The sequence below is a fragment of the Macrobrachium rosenbergii genome, chromosome 5 (genome assembly GCF_040412425.1).
Source record: "Macrobrachium rosenbergii isolate ZJJX-2024 chromosome 5, ASM4041242v1, whole genome shotgun sequence".
Lineage (NCBI taxonomy): Eukaryota > Metazoa > Arthropoda > Malacostraca > Decapoda > Palaemonidae > Macrobrachium > Macrobrachium rosenbergii.
Genome location: NC_089745.1, coordinates 68,111,653 through 68,131,652, shown reverse-complemented (window position 1 = coordinate 68,131,652; position 20,000 = coordinate 68,111,653). Strand labels below are relative to the sequence as shown.

The 20,000-nt window shown below is 37.3% G+C and overlaps 1 protein-coding gene across 6 annotated transcripts in view; it reads right to left on the bottom strand.

Annotated features, from left to right (window-relative positions):
- Nucleotides 1-20,000, bottom strand: part of LOC136838878 (uncharacterized) — a 532,018-nt gene that overhangs the window by 280,335 nt on the left and 231,683 nt on the right. Inside the window, exon 3 of one of the 6 annotated variants that reach the window (XM_067104544.1) lies at nt 19,160-19,195. The exons of the other annotated variants lie outside the window; for them this stretch is intronic. The gene's annotated coding sequence lies outside the window, so the exon portion shown is untranslated. The remainder of the gene's footprint in view (nt 1-19,159; nt 19,196-20,000) is intronic. 6 annotated transcript variants of the gene reach the window in all.

Here is a 20,000-nt window from a genome sequence, read left to right as displayed (position 1 = left end):
ACATATATGCATGTTGCAAAACAATAAAAACATGACAGTGGAGGATGCAATAATCCTAAAGGAATCAAGAAAAAAAGTGTCAGCAAATACAGCACACAAAAAAGCTTTGGAAGATCGAAGTGTGAAATAGAGATAAGGATTATATTATAGAGGAGAGCATGGATGCACAACCAAGACAAATAAAGGCATTTGGGGAGAAGAGCGCCTTCAAGGTCTGGCAGGGCCAGGCAAAGAAAAGGACCGAGATGTACACACAGAGAAAGGGAGGGAGGCTAAAAGGAAGGTGGTGATGGCAAAGGGAAAAGAGTTTGGTGGAGTGGAACTCGAATCTCAACACAGCAGAGGGAAAAGAAAATACTCTAGATAACCAGCCACATGAAAAAAGATGGAAAAGGTGTGAAATAGGCTAAGTACATCAAAGATGAAAACAGAGCAAGTTGAACAAGAAAGATGAGTTGATGGAGAGTGAGCCAGGATTTAGAAAATCTTGTGATATCGGAGGAGATTGAATAAGAAGTGGAGAATGTTGGCGAGGCAGAGTGACCAAGAGAGGATCTGAAATGCTTGGTTAAATTGATGTCATGTCAAGAAACGGGAAGCACCTCATTCCTGGCAAAGCTAAAGAGCCAGAATGTGACCGCATTACAAAGCAACCTATTAAAAGGACCTCAGTCTCCTCCTGCTTTACGTGCAAGAATTCCAAACGCATTCGACTTTCACCGCAAAGTGCTAATTTATGAATGGCTTCAGTTATGAAGTGACATCTAATGAATTGCCCTCGTGATTAGAATGCTGACAGTCGCTTTCCCGCAGACCCAATGAATAAGAAAATTGCAAATGACGAATATCCGGGAGGCCGGGAGACTTGAAGATGGCTTTGCACGGACTACCTCCCCATTTATTTGATAGCAGTCATTTTCTTCATTCTTCATTTACCTTTCGTATATGCAACATTTCTCCTTCAAAGCACGCAGCCACGAATTTGGGTCAGGAAAAAACAAATTATCACTCGATACTAAAGATATGCAATCGACGCTAAACACTATTGCCTCTTAGTAAAACGAGCCATCGTGCTACAAGACACTAAAATTAAATAAAATACGATAACCCAAGATTTCCATCATAAGATCACAGAATCATAAATGGAAAATGAGTCCAGGTAAACGGTCCGCTAACCTCATTTACCTGTTATTAACTACTTGTTATTACCTAGAGATGTCTCTCTTAACTTCTGACTACGTTCACTCTTCGTCATGCTTTACTGGTCATTAATCTCCTTCACTCACGAATAAGAATTAATTTACAGCCTGAAATTATTAACCTTAGGCGCTTAGAGATTAGATGCAAAACTCTTAATTTCTTAATGTTAATATTAGTATTAGACTGAAAGACCTTAAATACAGTTATCTGTCAAAATTCATTTCCTTATCACGATCATCTCTCTCTCTCTCTCTCTCTCTCTCTCTCTCTCTCTCTCTCTCTCTCTCTCTCTCTCTCTCTCTCTCCGCAGTATATATTAAGTAAAACTGGAGAGTTGATGGTTCATGCAACCTCACCACAAGTCGATATCGAGCAGACAAAAAAAAATTCAATCTCTCATTCATAAACTTGTTCATGAATGTTAATGTGGCAACACATAAGAGACCGGAAGTTCACCGAAATAACGAAATTATTCAGTATAGAAAACATATATTAAAAAAATTTAAGTCTAATCATAGGTAGATATGGAAACAAACTTATGAAAAGATATTCTTTTTTATTTCATTTCAAACCTGGCAAAGAAGTTCTGCACGATGCCCAGCCTGAGAATTTCCTAGATGACGCTCAGATGAATTCTCACATGATCAACCTACCTGGGTGCATGAGTTCATGAGAACAGAGCTATGAATTATTGCTAGGGATGATTCAATGCTTTGGGTGTTCGTGCCTAAGCCTTCCAAGAAAAGTGATTAGGAAGAATGTCTGGGGAAAAATTCCAAGAAAAATCAATTAGGTAGAAATTCTGGGTGAAAATCACCCAGGCAAAATGAATTAGGTGTAAATTTTGGATAAAAATCCTTCAAACAATATTATTTATGTAGTAAGCTTGAATAAAAGTTAAGCAAAATTAATTAGGTAGAAAGTCAGGTGAACATCTTCCAAGAAAAATCATTTAGGAAGAAAGTTTGGGTGAATCCTCCTAGTCGAAATTAATTGACTTTGATGTTGGGTGTAAATTTTCTAAGAAAAATTATTTTCGTGGAAAGTTTGGGTGAAAATCTTCCAGAGAGTAAGGATGAAAACCTAAAAAAAAAAAAAAACAATCAGGTAGAAAGTTTGGGTGAAATTTTCAAGGACAAATGAATTAGGCAGAATGTTTCCGTGTAAATCTTCCAAGCAAAATTCATTAGAAAGTTTGGGTGCAAAATGTCTGGGTGACAACTACCAAGAAAATTAATAAGGTAGAAAGTTTGGGTGAAAAGCCTCCATGCAAAATTAAGCAGACAGTCTGGGTGAAAATCCTCCAAGTAAAATTACTAACAAAAGTTCAGGTGAAAACTATCAAGTTGAATGAATTGGGCGGAAAGAGTGGGTGAAAACCTTCCAAACAAAATTAATTTAATAGAAATCTAAGTTTGGGTGGAAATCGTTCAACCAAAACTAATCGAGTAGAAGTTATGGGTTAAAGTTTTCAGTAAAATTAGTTAAGATACTTGGGTGAAAATATTTCGGACAAATCAATTAGGAAGACTGTTTGTGAAAAACCTTCAATTAAAATTAATTACAAAGACTACCCGAGTGAAAATATTCAATGAAAAATAGAATTTCCTTTTCTGATTATTGAGGAAAGCTTAAACTAAATTACTCCCTTGAAGTACAGCAAACTTAGATTTAACTGCTGATTTGTCTATAAATATTAAGTTCACTTCGAACAAATAATTTCAGTAACTACCACTGTCCACTGTCCGATAGGACACACAAGAGGCTATTATCATAATTTCGAATGATTTAACGGGGTCACAGAGACACATTTCTTGACACGCTAGAGGTACTCATTTTCAAATGAGAGGAGTGAATGGGGAAAAGAAAAGTTAATGATGTTGGACAACTGTGTAAGAGAAACTGAAAGGAATAAAAGCAAAAGCTAAAAAAGTAGCACAGTTTTGCAAAATGATCGCTATAAACAACATTTAGCACCTTATACAATGCTCTACGCCGGCAGACTTAGTAACCTGAAGTCCTATGAAAGTACAGGAAACAACGATAACAAACTATTCCTTTACCTGTTTAATTTACGATATTTATCAAACGTGAAAGAATCTCACAGGAAGTTTATATAATAATGATAACCTTTCTATCTTCATAATTAAATATGTATTTTGAGTAAAGTACTAAGAAAATTCATGTATGGCTTTAAAATACTAAAACACTTGAAATAACGAAAAAACTTTTAGATGTGAAATCAAGGTGGTGTCAACAACAAGAATCACACGAAAAAACCTATACTAGCCAACGAATATAGTTAGGACTTGAATGAAAAAATACAAACATGCACTAGATTGAAACACAATGTTGTGTCTAGGATACTACAGCATACTTATGTGGCTTCCCTTCTGTAAGTGCCAGTGCTCATTGCTACAAAGATATGGGAAAGTCTTCTAACAGAAAAGCTGCCGCGTGAATGCCTCAGATGTACAAGACACTTAATGCAAAAAAAAGGAAAAGATAGTTGTTTCTCGTCTCCCTTCTATCATTCCTTCTGACAACATGCTATTACTGTACTGTTGTTAGCTGTATTATCTATCTATCTATAATAATAAAATCCGAGTGGATCTTTCTTGTTTGTCCGCCCCAGGTGGGCGCGGGGTAGGTAGGGGATCGGGAAGGTAGGGGAGACATGACACAACCACCCTCTTCCTTCAAACCTGTTTGTCCGCCTAGGGTGGGGGGGTTAGGTAGGAGATCGGGAGGGTACGGGAGACATGACGGGCAGCGCCAGGTTCCAGCACAGCGTAGCGCATGCCATCAAGCTTGTTTTAAAATATATTCCAATATTCCGTTGTGTTATAAAACTAATACACCAGGTTAACTCCGTAATGTATCAAATTACCAAACTGTATTCCGCAATAACATTTTTATTAATGCCTCATGACACCATATTACATTGCCACATCATATCTAAATGCATTTTTATTCCTTTTGGAGATACCGATTATTCGTAGTCCTCAAAGGGAATCAATGTTTCATACCAACGGATTTCAAAAACTTCTGACTAATTAAACAAATAAACGATCAACTCGCAGGAATCAACACAGCAAATCCGGTTGTGTGAGCGAAAGAAGCAACTAACGGGATTCGTAATTAACACAATTCTCTTCTTTCTGGTGCGTAGAAATTGTTGGTCTTAGATTTCACGGCACTCGGCAGGTAAATAGTGTTCACTTTGTTGTTAACGTTCTGTAGAGTTCTTACCTTCAATCATTTCAAAACCCTTCAACTACTGCAGTATGACACACCAAGTCGCCAAGCTCTGTTTTCTGCATTTTCGCTACTTGACACGACCTGAAGTAGTCAGGTGATGTCTAAGAGAAACCCATGCTAACAGTTTTCTCTTCTCTCGTTTCCTCTACTTAAAAAAAACTAATTGCAAAGGGACGTGGCCTCACGAGTCAACAGATTCGGGTGTTTTTTGTTTCATTCCAATCCTCATACGTAAGCGAACAGAGGTTTGGATAAAAAAAAAAAGATCCCGGCAATTTACAGTAAACACACGCACACATGCCAGTCTTACGCACGAAAGGAACCACGGTATCGCATGACAGGTTCACTCCGCGTTATGAGTGATGGGGCCGACTAGTTAGTGACAGGTTAACCTTTGCTGACATCTTGCACACGCAATCCTGCACTGATACTGACACACTTGTCACCGATCGAGGTCCGTGTCCTAAAATGATACGACTTCAGCGTTTAGTCAGTGATACATAATATTATGTCTGCTTTTTAGTTTTCTCTAAAAGAAAACCATTGCGATGGCCTTTGTCTGTCCGTCTGCACTTTTCCTGTCCGCCCTCAGATCTTAAAAACTATTAAGGGTAGAGGGCTGCAAACTAGTATGTTGATCGTCCACCCTCCAATCATCAAATAAACCAAATTGCAGCCCTCTAGCCTCAGTTTTTTGTTTTATTTAAGGTTAAAGTTAGCCATGATCGTGCGTCTGGCACCGCTATAGGTGCCAACAACACAGGCCACCACAGGCCGTGGCTGAAATTTTCATGGGCCGCGGCTGAGATTTTCATACAGCACTATATGTTTTATAGAAAACTCGATTGCGCCGAAGAAACTTTGGCGTATTTTTTACTTGTTTAACAACTAATACAGATAAATATTAAACTCTCTCAAGCTGCCCTCCACAAAAACGAGGAAAATTCCTGGAGACAAATGGATCCACATTCATTCAATGATCACCAAAATTCACTATAGCACAACCATCTTGGAAATTCCAAAGATTTTCTCGTAAGTTTTCTGTAAGGCCTCTTGGAAAAGCTGCTTCATCCATTCTAGATCCAAACCGAAATCTGATGAAAGACCTTCCCAGAATTTATTTCTCAAATTCTGTTTCAAAGCTTATCCGAATTCCGATCACCACAAAAATTGTCAACGCTGGTCATTTAGTAAATGGCAACATCCTACTCACAGTTCATGAAAAATACTCATCTCTATACCATCTTGTTGACACACAAACGAAAAACATAATAACGAGGAAAACCTGTAACAAATAAAACAAGTAGAAAGTGCGCCGAAGTTTCTTCGCCCAATCGAGTTTTCTATACAGCGCATAATGCTGTATGAAACTCTCAGCCACGGCCCGGTGGTGGCCTGAGTTGTTGGCACCTATAGCAGTGTCAGACGCATGATCATGGATAACTTTAACCTTAAATAAAATAAAAACTGCTGAGGCTTGAAGGCTGCAATTTGGTATGTCTGATGATTGGACGGGGGATGATCAACATAACAATTTGCAGCCCTCTAACCTCAGTAGTTTTTAAGATCTGAGGGTGGACTGGAAAAGTGCGGACGGACACAAAAATAGGCATCTCAACAGTTTTCTTTTACAGAAAACTAAAAGGGAACCAGTATTTTAGACGGGTATGCGAGAGAATATCCAAGAAAACCGCATTACAGAACTACATTCCAATTAATCTCCCAAAAGCAACGTTTTCATTTTATAGGGGGCGAGTGAAATCGCATAAAGCAGCGAGAAATTGATAGTAACACCTTGAAATCATCAAATATGTTGGCACTAAGGGACCTAAATCTAAAAAATTTTCCGTTAATTGGAAACCTGCCTCACCCATCATTACCTAATTATTCTTTTGGGTGTCACTGTCAAAGGATACATGTATTAAACAGAGTAAATCCGAAAAGAGAACGAAACAACCTGCAAAATAGACAAATTATTTAAATAACTCCACTTACCATAAAAAAACTCTCTTTCTAATCTAAATCAATGACGAAGCCATAAAAATAAGGGTTGCCTTGTATCATACACATGTTATTAGAAATTCCTGACATGAGCATCCCCTACCAAGTCATATTTTCTTACGCTGACATCTAATAAAGACAAAAGGTAATCTCCCTAAGCTCAAAAGCATACAAATTAACCTTCTCACTTCTCGCCTTTCCTTCTATCTACTATGAGAGCTTTCCCATGATTTCTCTGTAATTATTTTCCTTCATTTCTAATTTCACAGATCACTTCCACTGACAATCAAGCTAATCTTGAGAATAAGTTCAACATCCATATACTACTGTGCGTAGCCTCAAGATTATTCTTCACTTATTTGATGTTAGCTATGTAATCAATGCCGATTCGTGCAAAATCCCATCTCCCCTCCACCCCCCGCCCGCCCCATTCTCTCTCTCTCTCTCTCTCTCTCTCTCTCTCACACACACACACACACACTAAAATAAATGAAAAGAAGGTCCAGCACGTATTCCATATACTAACAACACGCAAGCATGAACTGGAATAAGTTTAAGTATACCTTAGTTTTACCAGACCACTGAGCTGATTAACAGCTCTCTTAGGGCTGGCCCGAAGGATTAGATTTATTTTACGTGGCTAAGAACCAACTGGTTACCTAGCAACGGGACCTACAGCTTATTGTGGAATCCGAACCACATTATACCGAGAAATGAATTTCTATCATCAGAAATAAATTCCTCTAATTCCTCATTAGCCGGCCGGAAACTCGAACTCGGGCCTAGCGAGTGCTAGCCGACAACTCTACCGACTCCCCCAACGAGGAACTATGAACTGGAATATGACTCCTGTAGTAGCCTAACCCCTTTATAATGGATTTAAATGTTATAATGTGCGATGACTTTAAGTCGACATGCCAGCCACTTAAGAAAAGAAATTTCCCCGTTGCCACCCAGTCAGCAGTACTTTAAACCAGGGTCTTGCTATACTGAGCTCGAGTTATCCAAGTAAGTGGTTATTACTTAAGGTGGCAGCTAATGAAACTGAATGAATAGTCATGCTTTAATTTGATGTGCTTCGATGAGCCATAAAAAATATTTTAATGACAATTATTCTATGAAAGTAATCACGCCTTTTACTGATGTTCTAGTTCCTAGGTAAGCCGAGTGATTTAACAAGAGAAAAATACTGTATTTTCATTACCCGTAACTCCTGCAAGATTTGCACGCGGTACATAGTTTTGCTTATGAAAATTGCCTACATGGACAATAACAACAAACGCAATGGCAATAATAACAATTCCCATATCGACATAATATTGCACTTCCATCTTGCCTTCAACATACCGCAATGACTTGGAGATAGGGAGGGGCGGACGCCGACGAAGTGGAAATAAACAACCTCTAAAACTTCAGTATTTAAGATAAAGTTGCCCAGGCACATAGCAGATACATACCACGCTTTTTGGGGCAAGTGAATGTAAATCGTGATTTAGTTTTATGCTCTTTGGTCAGCCGGAGTAAAAGTTACCGCGAGTCTTGTTTTTCCCCTCTCAGTAAGACAGAAAATAAGTATGCTTGTGTTGCCACGTACCTTCATTCAGCTAACTACGCGCTCAACATTATTACTTCCAAAAAAAGTAGTAGCTGACTTAGTACATTTAATTTTTGTTAGGTGAAATAAAGTTTTCTGGTTACTAAGAAGGAATTTAACATGATCATTCTCTTGCTGGAAAAAAAAATTCTGGTCCCTTGCAATGAAAACTCCCGGCTTCTGCAGAAAGATTTTGCCCCCTCTCTTTCGTTCCGGTGTGCTAGTCTTAATTTGGGTCGATTTCTACATCATCTCTCATATTTTGCTCGACAGGTTGTCATTGGTTTTGCTTCCTTTAATAGTCAAAGTAGTCAGTTTAAAGTTGCACTCCAATACAATTTACAAAAGAAAATGTTCAAGGACCGTTTCAGAAGCTATGCTGTCCTTTTCATCCAATTCTTTCCACTAGAAATATACATGGAATAAATCCATCCCAATCAAAATTGAACTATCTAATCATTCTGATTAGTTCTTCATTGGAGGGTTGGTAGAGCTCTCGGCTAGCACGCTGTTGGCCCAGCGTTCGATTCTCCGACCGGCCAATAATGAATTAGAGGAATTTATTTCTGGTGATGGAAATTCATTTCTCGTCATAATGTGGTTCGGATTCCACAATAAGCTGTAGGTCCTGTTGCTAGGTAACCAGTTGGTTCTTAGCCACGTAAAATAAATCTAATCCTTCGGGCCAGCCCTAGGTGAGCTGTTAATCAACTCAGTGGTCTGGTCAAACTAAGATATACTTAATTTCTTAATCATTATGATTTAACATCTTAGTGACTTGACTTTCACTGGTACCATATTCAGAATTTTTCTCTAACTTATCTAGTGAAAATCTTTTACATTGCAAAAAATAATTAAATTCGACAGAATTTGGCAAAATTACATCGTCAGCCAAGTGTTCTGCTTTTGCTTTTCATTCCTCTGAAAGAAGGGACTCGTAGGTATGTTAGCTCTTGTTCATGGTGCAACATTTGCGGCTTTTCCCCCTTTTTTCCCACCATGCATTTTCCAACGGATCAGACAGCCTTGCCTCTCCTTCCTCTCTTTACCTGTCTCGCATTTTCTCCTGGCCGAAATCAACCTTAAACCACTATTCCTCAGTTATCAAAAGTAATTCTGAGAAAACGTCTGAACGGGGATCCCATAATTTATTCAAGTTCAGTAATCGTGAACATTAATTTTTCGACGTATTTCTGTCCATTCTCTCATCCAAGCTCTCTGCTCTCTGATCGGATGGAAGCCGGATTCTCTCTTCAATCAACTTTTTCAAATTATTTCAAATCTATCTTTAAAAAATCATGTATTCGCTGTTCAAAATGCTGACATAGATTCAAGAATTGCGCGTTTTACATCGGTGCCGTAAATACTCATTCTCTCTCTCTCTCTCTCTCTCTCTCTCTCTCTCTCTCTCTCTCTCTCTCTCTCTCTCTGCCGTTGTTACTGCTCTATTCGGGAACTTGCTGTTCGTTTTCTCCTGTCGATAAGAATGAATCAAAGATTTATCCTCTACTTAAAAAGCAAGCTTCAAAATTTTCTCTCTTACCAATGCAAAGTGGCACTGTCTCTTTTCTTTATGACAAAGTTGGTCACTTTTCCGTTGACTTTCATGAGACTGTCTCACTTTTTTCCACCGCCCGGCATAGGTATCTCTCCCTACTTCAGTTTTAGCTTTCTGTAAAAGAAAAATATTGAGATGGCTATTTGTCTGTCCGTCCACAATTTTTTTGTCCGCCCTCAGGTCTTAAAAACTACTGAGGCTAGAGGGCTACAAATTGGTATGTTGATTGTTAACTCTCCAATCATCAAACATACGAAACTGCAGCCCTCTAGCCTCAGTAGTTTTTAATTTATTCAAGATTAAAGGTAGCCATGATCGTGCGTTTGGCACCGCTATAGGTGCCAACAACACAGGCCACACCGGACCATGGCTGAAAGTTCCATGGGCCGTGGCTGAGAGTTTTATACAGCATTATACGCTGTACAGAAAACTTGATTGCGCCGAAGAAACTTCGGCGCATTTTTTACTTGTTTCATTCTGCTTATAATCTTCCCACTGTCACAAAGCGGTCAACAGCTTTACCTGGTGAAAAGGACCATTTTTATTTCTATTCCATTTTTACCACAAACTTGGGTAGGTATGGGTATATAGTAACCTATTTCACAGGCCTTCACAAATAACATGTTCTCACATAATGAACTTAATTCCTAAAGTTAAGCGAAAGCGTATACAGCTATAGCCACCATTCTATCAAGTGTGGACTCCACATAATGATGTTTCGAGAAATGCTGGATAGAATACAGTAGATTTAATACAGCAAAAATTTTACTGTCATTTAAACTTGAAGTTACGCGCATAAGAGCAGCGAGATTACCATACAAACGAAATGTGAGCCATCTTAACTAAACGACGTACTGTACGTAACAACTGTCTGAAAAATAATCCGGTGACCTTGTGTCAGTTCAATTTCTTTGAACTATTAAAAATCCCATACTTACAGAGACCTGTCAGGATAAGTATCTGAATACCTAAGGAATAATCAGTAGAATCTCTCTCTCTCTCTCTCTCTCTCTCTCTCTCTCTCTCTCTCTCTCTCTCTCTCTCTCTCTCTCCATTCCTTTTATGCAAATGAGTCCAAAGACGTTCACCATCATCTCCGAAGCCGTTACCCTTGAGCGTCTCCATCTTGCCCATGCACGAGTCTTTAAAACTGTCCTAAACAGGAACAGCAATATTTTTTTACCAAATTCTTTGTGGTTGAGGCTACTCCGGACAAACACATGACAATTACACCGGCGTCGAAAGTATTCTGAGTTATTTTTTCAAGGTAGTCGCTGCAAGACTAAACATTATCGATTTTACTACTCAGTACTTTTACTTCATGTCATAAATTACTATGTTCGAAAAGTAAACAATTGTATTAAAAAAATTATAACAAAAACGACGATTATGATAAGTAAACGCTTGTTAAATACGAAAAAATCATTTTTTGTATCTATATTACTACTGCTTCGAAATACTATCAGCGAAATTGCTTTCGCTGCTTGAAAACTGCCGACTTTATTGGATGAACTGTTTCAATGGTACCAAGACCGGATTGTCATTGGATGCAAACTCAGTGACTTCATTACCAGCAAAATCCAGAATTCCACAATCAAGCAACGTAGTTTGAAACATTTTGTATCCGTGATTCACATTTTATGATACTGCATCATAAAATAAATACCACCACTATTAAAATAGCTTTTTCAGTCTATAGCCCTAGCAACAAACATAATTGCCGACCTCAGACGGGAAGGATAATTAACTAACCGCACCTAACGAGATCGCTGAATAATAATAACACTTTTTGCCTTATCTGATAAATGCGAGATACCCACACGGCATTCCTACTTAGAAAAAGGATATGATGAGACTATACAATTAATTAAGTACTTGACAAAAATTCAAGTATTTTTACAATGTTACAAACATAACAGCTTTAAAAAAGGTGCTTGGAGGCTAAATGATAATAAATAAGAATTTTGTAAAAGGTTCCTTGCAAACAAAACAATGTACCAAAGCCATAAAGATAACATCAGGCTTTTAGCTAAAAAGTGAATATACTGAAAGTCTTACAGACTGCAAAGGAACTTTCGTTAAACACATGAAAAGGAACTTTCATCAAACACATGAGAAGAAACTTTCATTACGCACTTGAAAAGGAACTTTCATTGCACACGTGAAAAGGAACTTTCATTACACACATGGAAAGGAACTTTCATTAAACACATGAAAAAGAACTTTCATTAAACACATGAAAAGGAACTTTCATTAAACACATGAAAAGGGACTTTTATTAAACACATGAAAAGGAACTTTCATTAAATACATGAAAAGGAACTTTCATTAAACACATGAAAGGGACTTTTATTAAACACATGAAAAGGAACTTTCATTAAACACATGAAAAGGGACTTTTATTAAACACATGAAAAGGAATTCTCATTACACACATGAAAAGGGACTTTTATTAAACACATGAAAAGGAACTTTCATTAAACACAAGACAGTTGATGGCGCAACACGAAACAACAGACCAAACAAAAACCTTCGTCCAAAGTTTACTAAACGAAATAGTTATTTCTTGACCGCAAATTGCACCCAGTCTCGTTTACCCTGAAGCCAACAAACAGTCGTAGGAGTGAGTGAATGCGGTGGATCGACAATATCAAGGATCAAAAAGGGCACCTAAGACAGACGCAGGTCTCAACACCAATATCATGGTTATATTTAGTTTCTGTAAACATCCTATCCTTTACGTGATCTAATTTTTTCTCGAAAAAGAAAACAGTTTGGCAAAACTTTCCCAACGGTAGGTTATTTCCCCTTGAATAAAACTAAAATTACTTTCACTTCCCTCCTACTGAAAAAATATACATATATAAAATATATATATATATATATATATATATATATATATATATATATATATATATATATATATATATATATATATATATATATATATATATATATATATATATATATATATATATATTATTATATTATATATATACACATATATATATATATATATATATATATATATATATATATATATATATATATATATATATATATATATATATATATATATATATATATATATATATATATATATTATACATAAGGTGGAACCAGTTAAAATACAAGATAAGAGTAGTTAATATCATATACATCCTTTTTTAGCTACTGAATCAAGGATAAACCACGGACAAAACAAAAAAAAAAGTGTTTCATATTTCATCAGACGCATTTTTCTCTTTGGCAAGGACGGCGCCTTCTGGCTCAGCATATATTTAGACGTTTAGACACAATTATATACAGTTCATAAATATATACATATATAAAAACATTTATGTACGTACGTAGGCTATGTATGCACACCAAAAAGACCTATACATACACACACTCATCACTGGCAATCAGAGAAGAGAGGCAGGTAACGTCACTGCTCTCACGTACCTGTGACAGGGAGGGCATAAAGATTTTAATGATATAACTCATTATGTCACATCCGGTGGGACGTTAGGTATGTGTGAGCGCGTCTGTGACTGTGGGCTGCTGGATAGGCAAAGGTTAATTCAGAGGGTCACCTGCTGAACAGAGCATCTGGATTTAAAATATGGATCTCTCTCTCTCTCTCTCTCTCTCTCTCTCTCTCTCTCTCTCTCTCTCTCTCTCTCTCTCTCACTGGGACCTATGAGGTCATTCAGCGCTGAAACGGAAACTGACAGTAAAAGGTTTGAAAGGCGTAACATGAGGAAAACCTCACAGTTGTACTATGAATCAATTGGTAAGAGAGGGTGGAAAGTAAGATGGAAGAAAGAGAATCTGAAAGGAGGTACAGTAAAAGGAACGAAAGGGCTTGCAGCTAGGGGCTAAAGGCACGCTGCAAAGAACCTTAAGTAATGCCTACAGTGCACCGCATGAAGTGAACTGACGGCACCAGCCCCCAGTGGGGTCTCATACAAGAAACCAACCAATCAAATGAAACAGGACATGAATTTCATAAAAACAGCACCCCTTAACAAGACTCAAATATAAAGATATTCATATTTGTCTTCATTTCATTTCTCGTTACCTTGATTAGTTCCCAGTCGAGAAGCCAATTTGCATTTATAACTTCCTTCCAGTATGACACTGGAAGAGCCATAAACCAGATAATTACTTATCATAAAGAAATGCATTATAGTCATTGCCACACTTTTATCACGTATATTCTATTAAACGGTAATGACAAATTTTCTCTAGAATTAATATCAATGACTGACAAGGTACATGATACAAGATCCACGTCTTTGGCCGCACCCCCACTACAACCACCTTTGTTCCTCCCCGGAAGGAGTCGCCGACGTCTGTCGGCGGGCCTCTCTATAACCAGGATTAATCTAGTACAGGCTTAGTCCGCTTCTGACCAAAATGAGAACAATCTCGCGCATGTCATCGTGGCCACGATGTCATCGTCTGTCTGCATTTGTCGGAGGTTAAGATATAGGAAAGTCAAGTCATCAGTCAGTATTTGACCTTACCAGATTGAACAAGTTAGCTCTCTTAACCATAGCCACCGCACCTGGTCAGCCCTTTTAATTTCGACCCGACCGCGTCCATGGCTTCTGCATTAGCCAAATATCAACAGAGACATATGGAAGGTTATTCGTATCCTTTAGCTCAGCAGTACCTGAAGATTAAAGGGGACCTCTCTCATTTAAGGTCGTGAAAGAGGAGAATGTGTGGGGTCAAACATTTGACGTAGGGATCCTACATTTTCTTGTTTTCCTGGTTTTCTTTTATGGTAAGCGTCCATCCTACGTCACAAAGATGCGCAGTATCGCCGGGACGGACTAACCCTGTACTTTGTATTAACCCTGTCTATAACATTCTGAAAGAAATCATTATACCCAAAAATGGGAAAATGAATTTGAGTAGGCCAGTGCCCGTCTATGAAAGAGGGACAAGAAAGGATCCGTAATTGACTTCGGGTCTGATCCAAAGACAACTCCAGCTCCGTTAAATCGCAAGGTCATTGTTACCTAACCCATTAAGGAACACAAGCCTTTCTTACACTCTCACAATTTAGTCTCTGATTTTTTATTTTCTTGCGAGACAGGCCGTTTACATCAATTTGCTCAGCACATTCTTTGCAATAGTGTCTCAGCATTTATTACTCAAATTTTGAATGTTTTTTTCCTGATATAAAGCTGCAAACACTTACAATAATAACAACATTGTTGGGAGAAAAACTCTCTATCACGAGAGTTCATAAATGATCTAACGGGTCCACAATAATATAATTGTTAAAGGCTCAAGTAGAATTTTATAAAAGCTTTCGAACCCTTCTCTGGGTTCGTCTTTTGACTGAGAAGGGTTCGAAAGCTTTTATAAAATTCTACTCGAACCTTTAACAATTATATTATTGTGCACCCTCTAGAACAATAATAACCTTTTTTACAATGGGATACGTGCCATCAATTTTCACTTCTACCAATGAAAACATGCACGCACACTATATACATACATACATACATACATACATACACATACATATATATATATATATATATATATATATATATATATATATATATATATATATATATATATATATATATATATATATATATATATACACATATATATATATAAATATATATATATATATATATATATATATATATATATAAATATATATATATATATATACATATATATATATATATATATATATATATATATATATATCTATATATATCTTACTAAGGTGTTAGGTCACGAATGGCTTCCCCAGGCCACTGATCGTAATAACACGTTTACGCGTGCTATCAAAGGAACAAGCAAGAATTATCGACATCTCTCATTCTGGCTCTAAATATCATGACGATACAGCAAACAATAGTGCTATGCAACACATTTCAAGCTGATGATTCGCGCCTTTTGTTGTCAGCTGGCAATTACTTTCAAATGAAGGACTCCACGAGATAAAGTATCAGAGTCGATCGAAACCCTTCCAATAAGAGCACCAGGCGGGAAAACAAAGAAAACCCAATCAAGAGTCGCAAGCAACGAAGTAACGTTACCTTGAACAAAGACAGTAAGGCAAGCGTAGCAGATAATAAGTTTAGGGAGCAATTTCCCCGCAGAGAAACCCCAGAAGTCTCTTGGATGCTTAGGATCCATTTCTACACGACAGCTGGTGTCCGAGGATGTTGCCTCCATCCCTCCTCCCCCCCTCGCGAGTCCTACTCAGCCTCCCTCTACCCCATCCCCTCATTTATTACCTCCTTCTTGAACTAGTGTAGTCACAAGCCGCTTTGACTACAGATACGAGAACCGAACTGGTGGAAGAGGCTGAACGGAGAACTACAAGGGAGACGAAGGGTGTGGCCACTAAGGTATGCTAGTGAAGATCAGCCAAAGAATGTTGCTAGGCAGGGGGACAGGGCAGGACTGCCATTCCAACACACGGGATAAGCAATGGCACCGGTCTGGAATGCGGATATTGAAGGAAACCGAGGAATGACGAGTATGAAGCTGATATAATAACAGAGGCAGCCTCTGCATGCAAGGATGATTAAACAAGAATTGCGACCATTAACAGTTATCAAACAAGAAAGAGAAGAGGTACGTGCATAAGTCATCCCCTGCTAAACATGCACTTGCATATATATATATATATATATATATATATATATATATATTGTATATATATATATATATATATATATATATTTATATGTATATTGTGTATTTTGTGTATATATATGCATATGTATATGTATACACACACACACACACACACACATATATATATATATATATATATATATATATATATATATATATATATATATATATATATATATATATATATATCGCTTCGTTTATTTTTATATATATATATGTATATATAAGCACTGGGACTGTTGCTGGTTCTGCCGTCCCTGACTTGAATTCAAATGCCCCAACGGACCAAAAAGACAACGTGATAAAATTCTATTTTCCAAAACAAAAATAAATTAGATATTAGGAAATAAACATTCCCAAAACTCACGTTCAAGCGTTGCCTAAGAAAACTAAAATCATATAAATAGAAACGGTAACAGCAACAATAGTTTATTTACGGATGTCTGATATACTTAGAAGCAATTAGCAATTAAATAAACCTCTAACAAAACGGAGATACACAAAATAAGCAAACACTGAAGACTGAATACCCATATGCACTCTTACATGCATTTTACCTGTGTATTGCAAACTGTATATGAGAATTTCCGGCACCACACCAAGAACAATTTGCAAGTTTTAGAAATAGAAAACTTCCTTCAATAGAAAAACTCTATGGCAAAAACCCACATATACGAGTGAATACTCACAACCAGAAGCACAGTCAGACAACTGCCGACTTTCTAACCTCACCGCCTTCAAAGGCAATGGCCTTTGACACGAAGCAGTCTCGATAAACACGAAATAAAGCAAGAAAAGAGAGAATCCCGATTCCTGCAATAGGACAGCGTGCAGTAATTCGAGCGAAATCCTGGGCAACCGGTAAGAACGCATGCGTGACATGATGGCGCTCAGGCAGTAAGCTACTTCCAGTGAATGAAGGAGAATAAAAACTAATGACAACACAGTTCGATCAACTGACTGAGTGACCATCGTTAATGTACACTAGTATGTGGTTTTGTTGACCTTTTTTTGCATGAGTTTCAGTACCATACATGGATTCAATATTAATGGACAATTCTTTAAAAGTCATATAAATAATTGCAAAATGAAAAAAATTTGACATTATTCTCAAACTTGAATTCACCACCAATTTACATCCGAATACGCTGTAACAACACAAAGTCCATCTGATGACGCAATCTTACTTGAATAAATCTTCCAAAAAAAATCCAACGGCCAATTTTCTCTTAGGGTCGTCTAAGCCACTTAATCCCATCAAGCAATATTCACGGGTGACGCTCACACCACGGACAGCCTCAGACAACCAACACATTTGGCAATGAGAGATAACTTATGCTTGGAAGTCCAGCGACTTTCCAGGCAGCACTCAAATTCACAGGCGAACCTGACAGGTCTCCATTTGCACACGCTGACTGCGATATATCGGTATTGTGCAAAGGTCTCGAAGGAATGCCTATACGACGAGGCTATTGAAAGGCCAAAGATACCTTTACCATGGATCTTATACCTAAATGCGAAGCTATTAAAAGGCCAGAAATACCTTTACCATGGATCTTATACCTAAATACAAGGCTATTAAAGGGCCAAAGATACCTTTACCATGGATCTTATACCTAAATACGAGGCTATTAAAAGGCCAAAGATACCTTTATCACGGATCTTATACCTAAATACGAGGCTATTGAAAGGCCAAAGATACCTTTACCATGGATCTTATACCTATATACGAGGCTATTAAAAGGCCAAAGATACCTTTACCATGGATCTTATACGTAAATACGAGGCTACTAAAAGGACAAAGATACCTTTACCACGGATCTTGTACCTAAATACGAGGCACGAGGCTATTAAAAGGACAATGATACCTTTACCATGGATATTATACCTAAATACGAAGCTATTATAAGGCCAAAGATACCTTTACCATGGATCTTATATCTAAATACAAGGCCATTAAAGGGATAAAGATGCCTTCACCATGGATTTTATACCTAAATACGAGGCTATTAAAAGGATAAAGATACCTTTACCATGGATCTTATACCTAAATAAGAGACTATTAAAAGGACAAAGATACCTTTACCATAGATCTTATACCTAAATACATCTAACCTTAAGTGTAACCTTGCTGCTGAAGAGCCTACCACTAACCCACTGATCTCCGGCAATCTGGCGTCGAAACGGTCATTTCAGGAGTAGCTGCCGATTAACGGAAAATGGTGAAATTCAAAGGTTCTCCCCATTTGGGGAAAATGGTCGGAAGGAAAATTTGATGAAACCACAAAGTGGAGAAATATCTCAAATACTCTTATGTAAAATACTAACACAAACGTGACGGCAAGTCCCCAGTTATTGGAAGCTACACTAACAGGACGTGCGTAAATATAGTGAAGAAGCTGCATTCTTGGCAAAGGACTCCTGGCCACAAGAGTGGCTAACTAATAAAAAAAAATTAAAAAAAATTTTAATCGCGCTTTTATTAAAATTGTTACCGATTTATGATTGTAACTAAAAACAATGGAACGTGATATCCTGTGGAGCCAAAGAAGATCTGAAAAAATCCGTAGAGTTATTAACTTATTCTACCGATTCAAAGAAGGTATGAAAAATCCGAAGATTTTCATACAAATCCTGAGATACTGGGAGAGGTCACTGTAGGGTCATTAGAGGTCACTTTTGACCTACTGATCATGTAATGTTGTATTATCACCGGGATTGAGTAACCATGCAAAATTTCAAGTCCACTGGACGAAGAGAACAGGTCGAAAATTGAGTTACAAGATTTGACCCAAACAGACAGACGTGTAATAAAAACTAAAAGACAACAAAATGTGTTGCTGTAAATATATTCAGGCGTGGTCTATATTAATACTCACCAACGTAACTGCAACCCCTCCTCAAGCTACACATACCTGAATAAAATAAGAACAAAGTTTTCTTCAATTATAAGGGCAATTAATGAAACTGATTACAAACTAGTCTCACGTTATGAATTTAGATAAAAGAAAACTTAAACAAAACAAGCGAGCCAAAAATAAATTTAATTCTTCAGTTCATCAAAATAGAAAAAATGAGTCTCAAGAGTCTCATATAATGGGAATAATTTCCATTATAATCTTTAGTCAGAAAAAAACTTTAAAGAATTGTAAAAAAAATTGGTCTTTAGAAACCCTTGTCAGCATGAATACGTTAGCAATTAACACGTATAGTATATATATATACATAACTAAATAAAATATACACTAATATGCCGTAGTACTGTTAACATGGCAAAAACTATTCCACGAAAAAACTGAGCATATAAAGTTAAGGCAATGGTCAACTGCAGATGCATCACCAGTGACTAAAACCTGTTTTATTCTCTTCCACTTAGAATGATCCCTGTCATCCAACATTATAAAGTGTCCAAGAAACGATGGGAGATAAAATATTTTTGCATCAAGATGTATGATGAACTGCTGAGGGAGACAGAGGGCCCATCATAAAATTAAATGAAAGCAACAAACCACGAATCTAAAATAATTTAAAAGAACGAAGCATGGCAAATTTCAAGTACATTAGAATATACATTTTCAGTCCATCCAGGCTCCTGACCCCTGGCTTTGAACCAAGTGTTGAAGACTTCTCAGAAGAATTCTTGTATGCAGACATCATCTTTGCAAGCCGTTAGATAGGTCTGTCGTGTTACAATGTTTGTTTGTTTGTTATGGAATATTC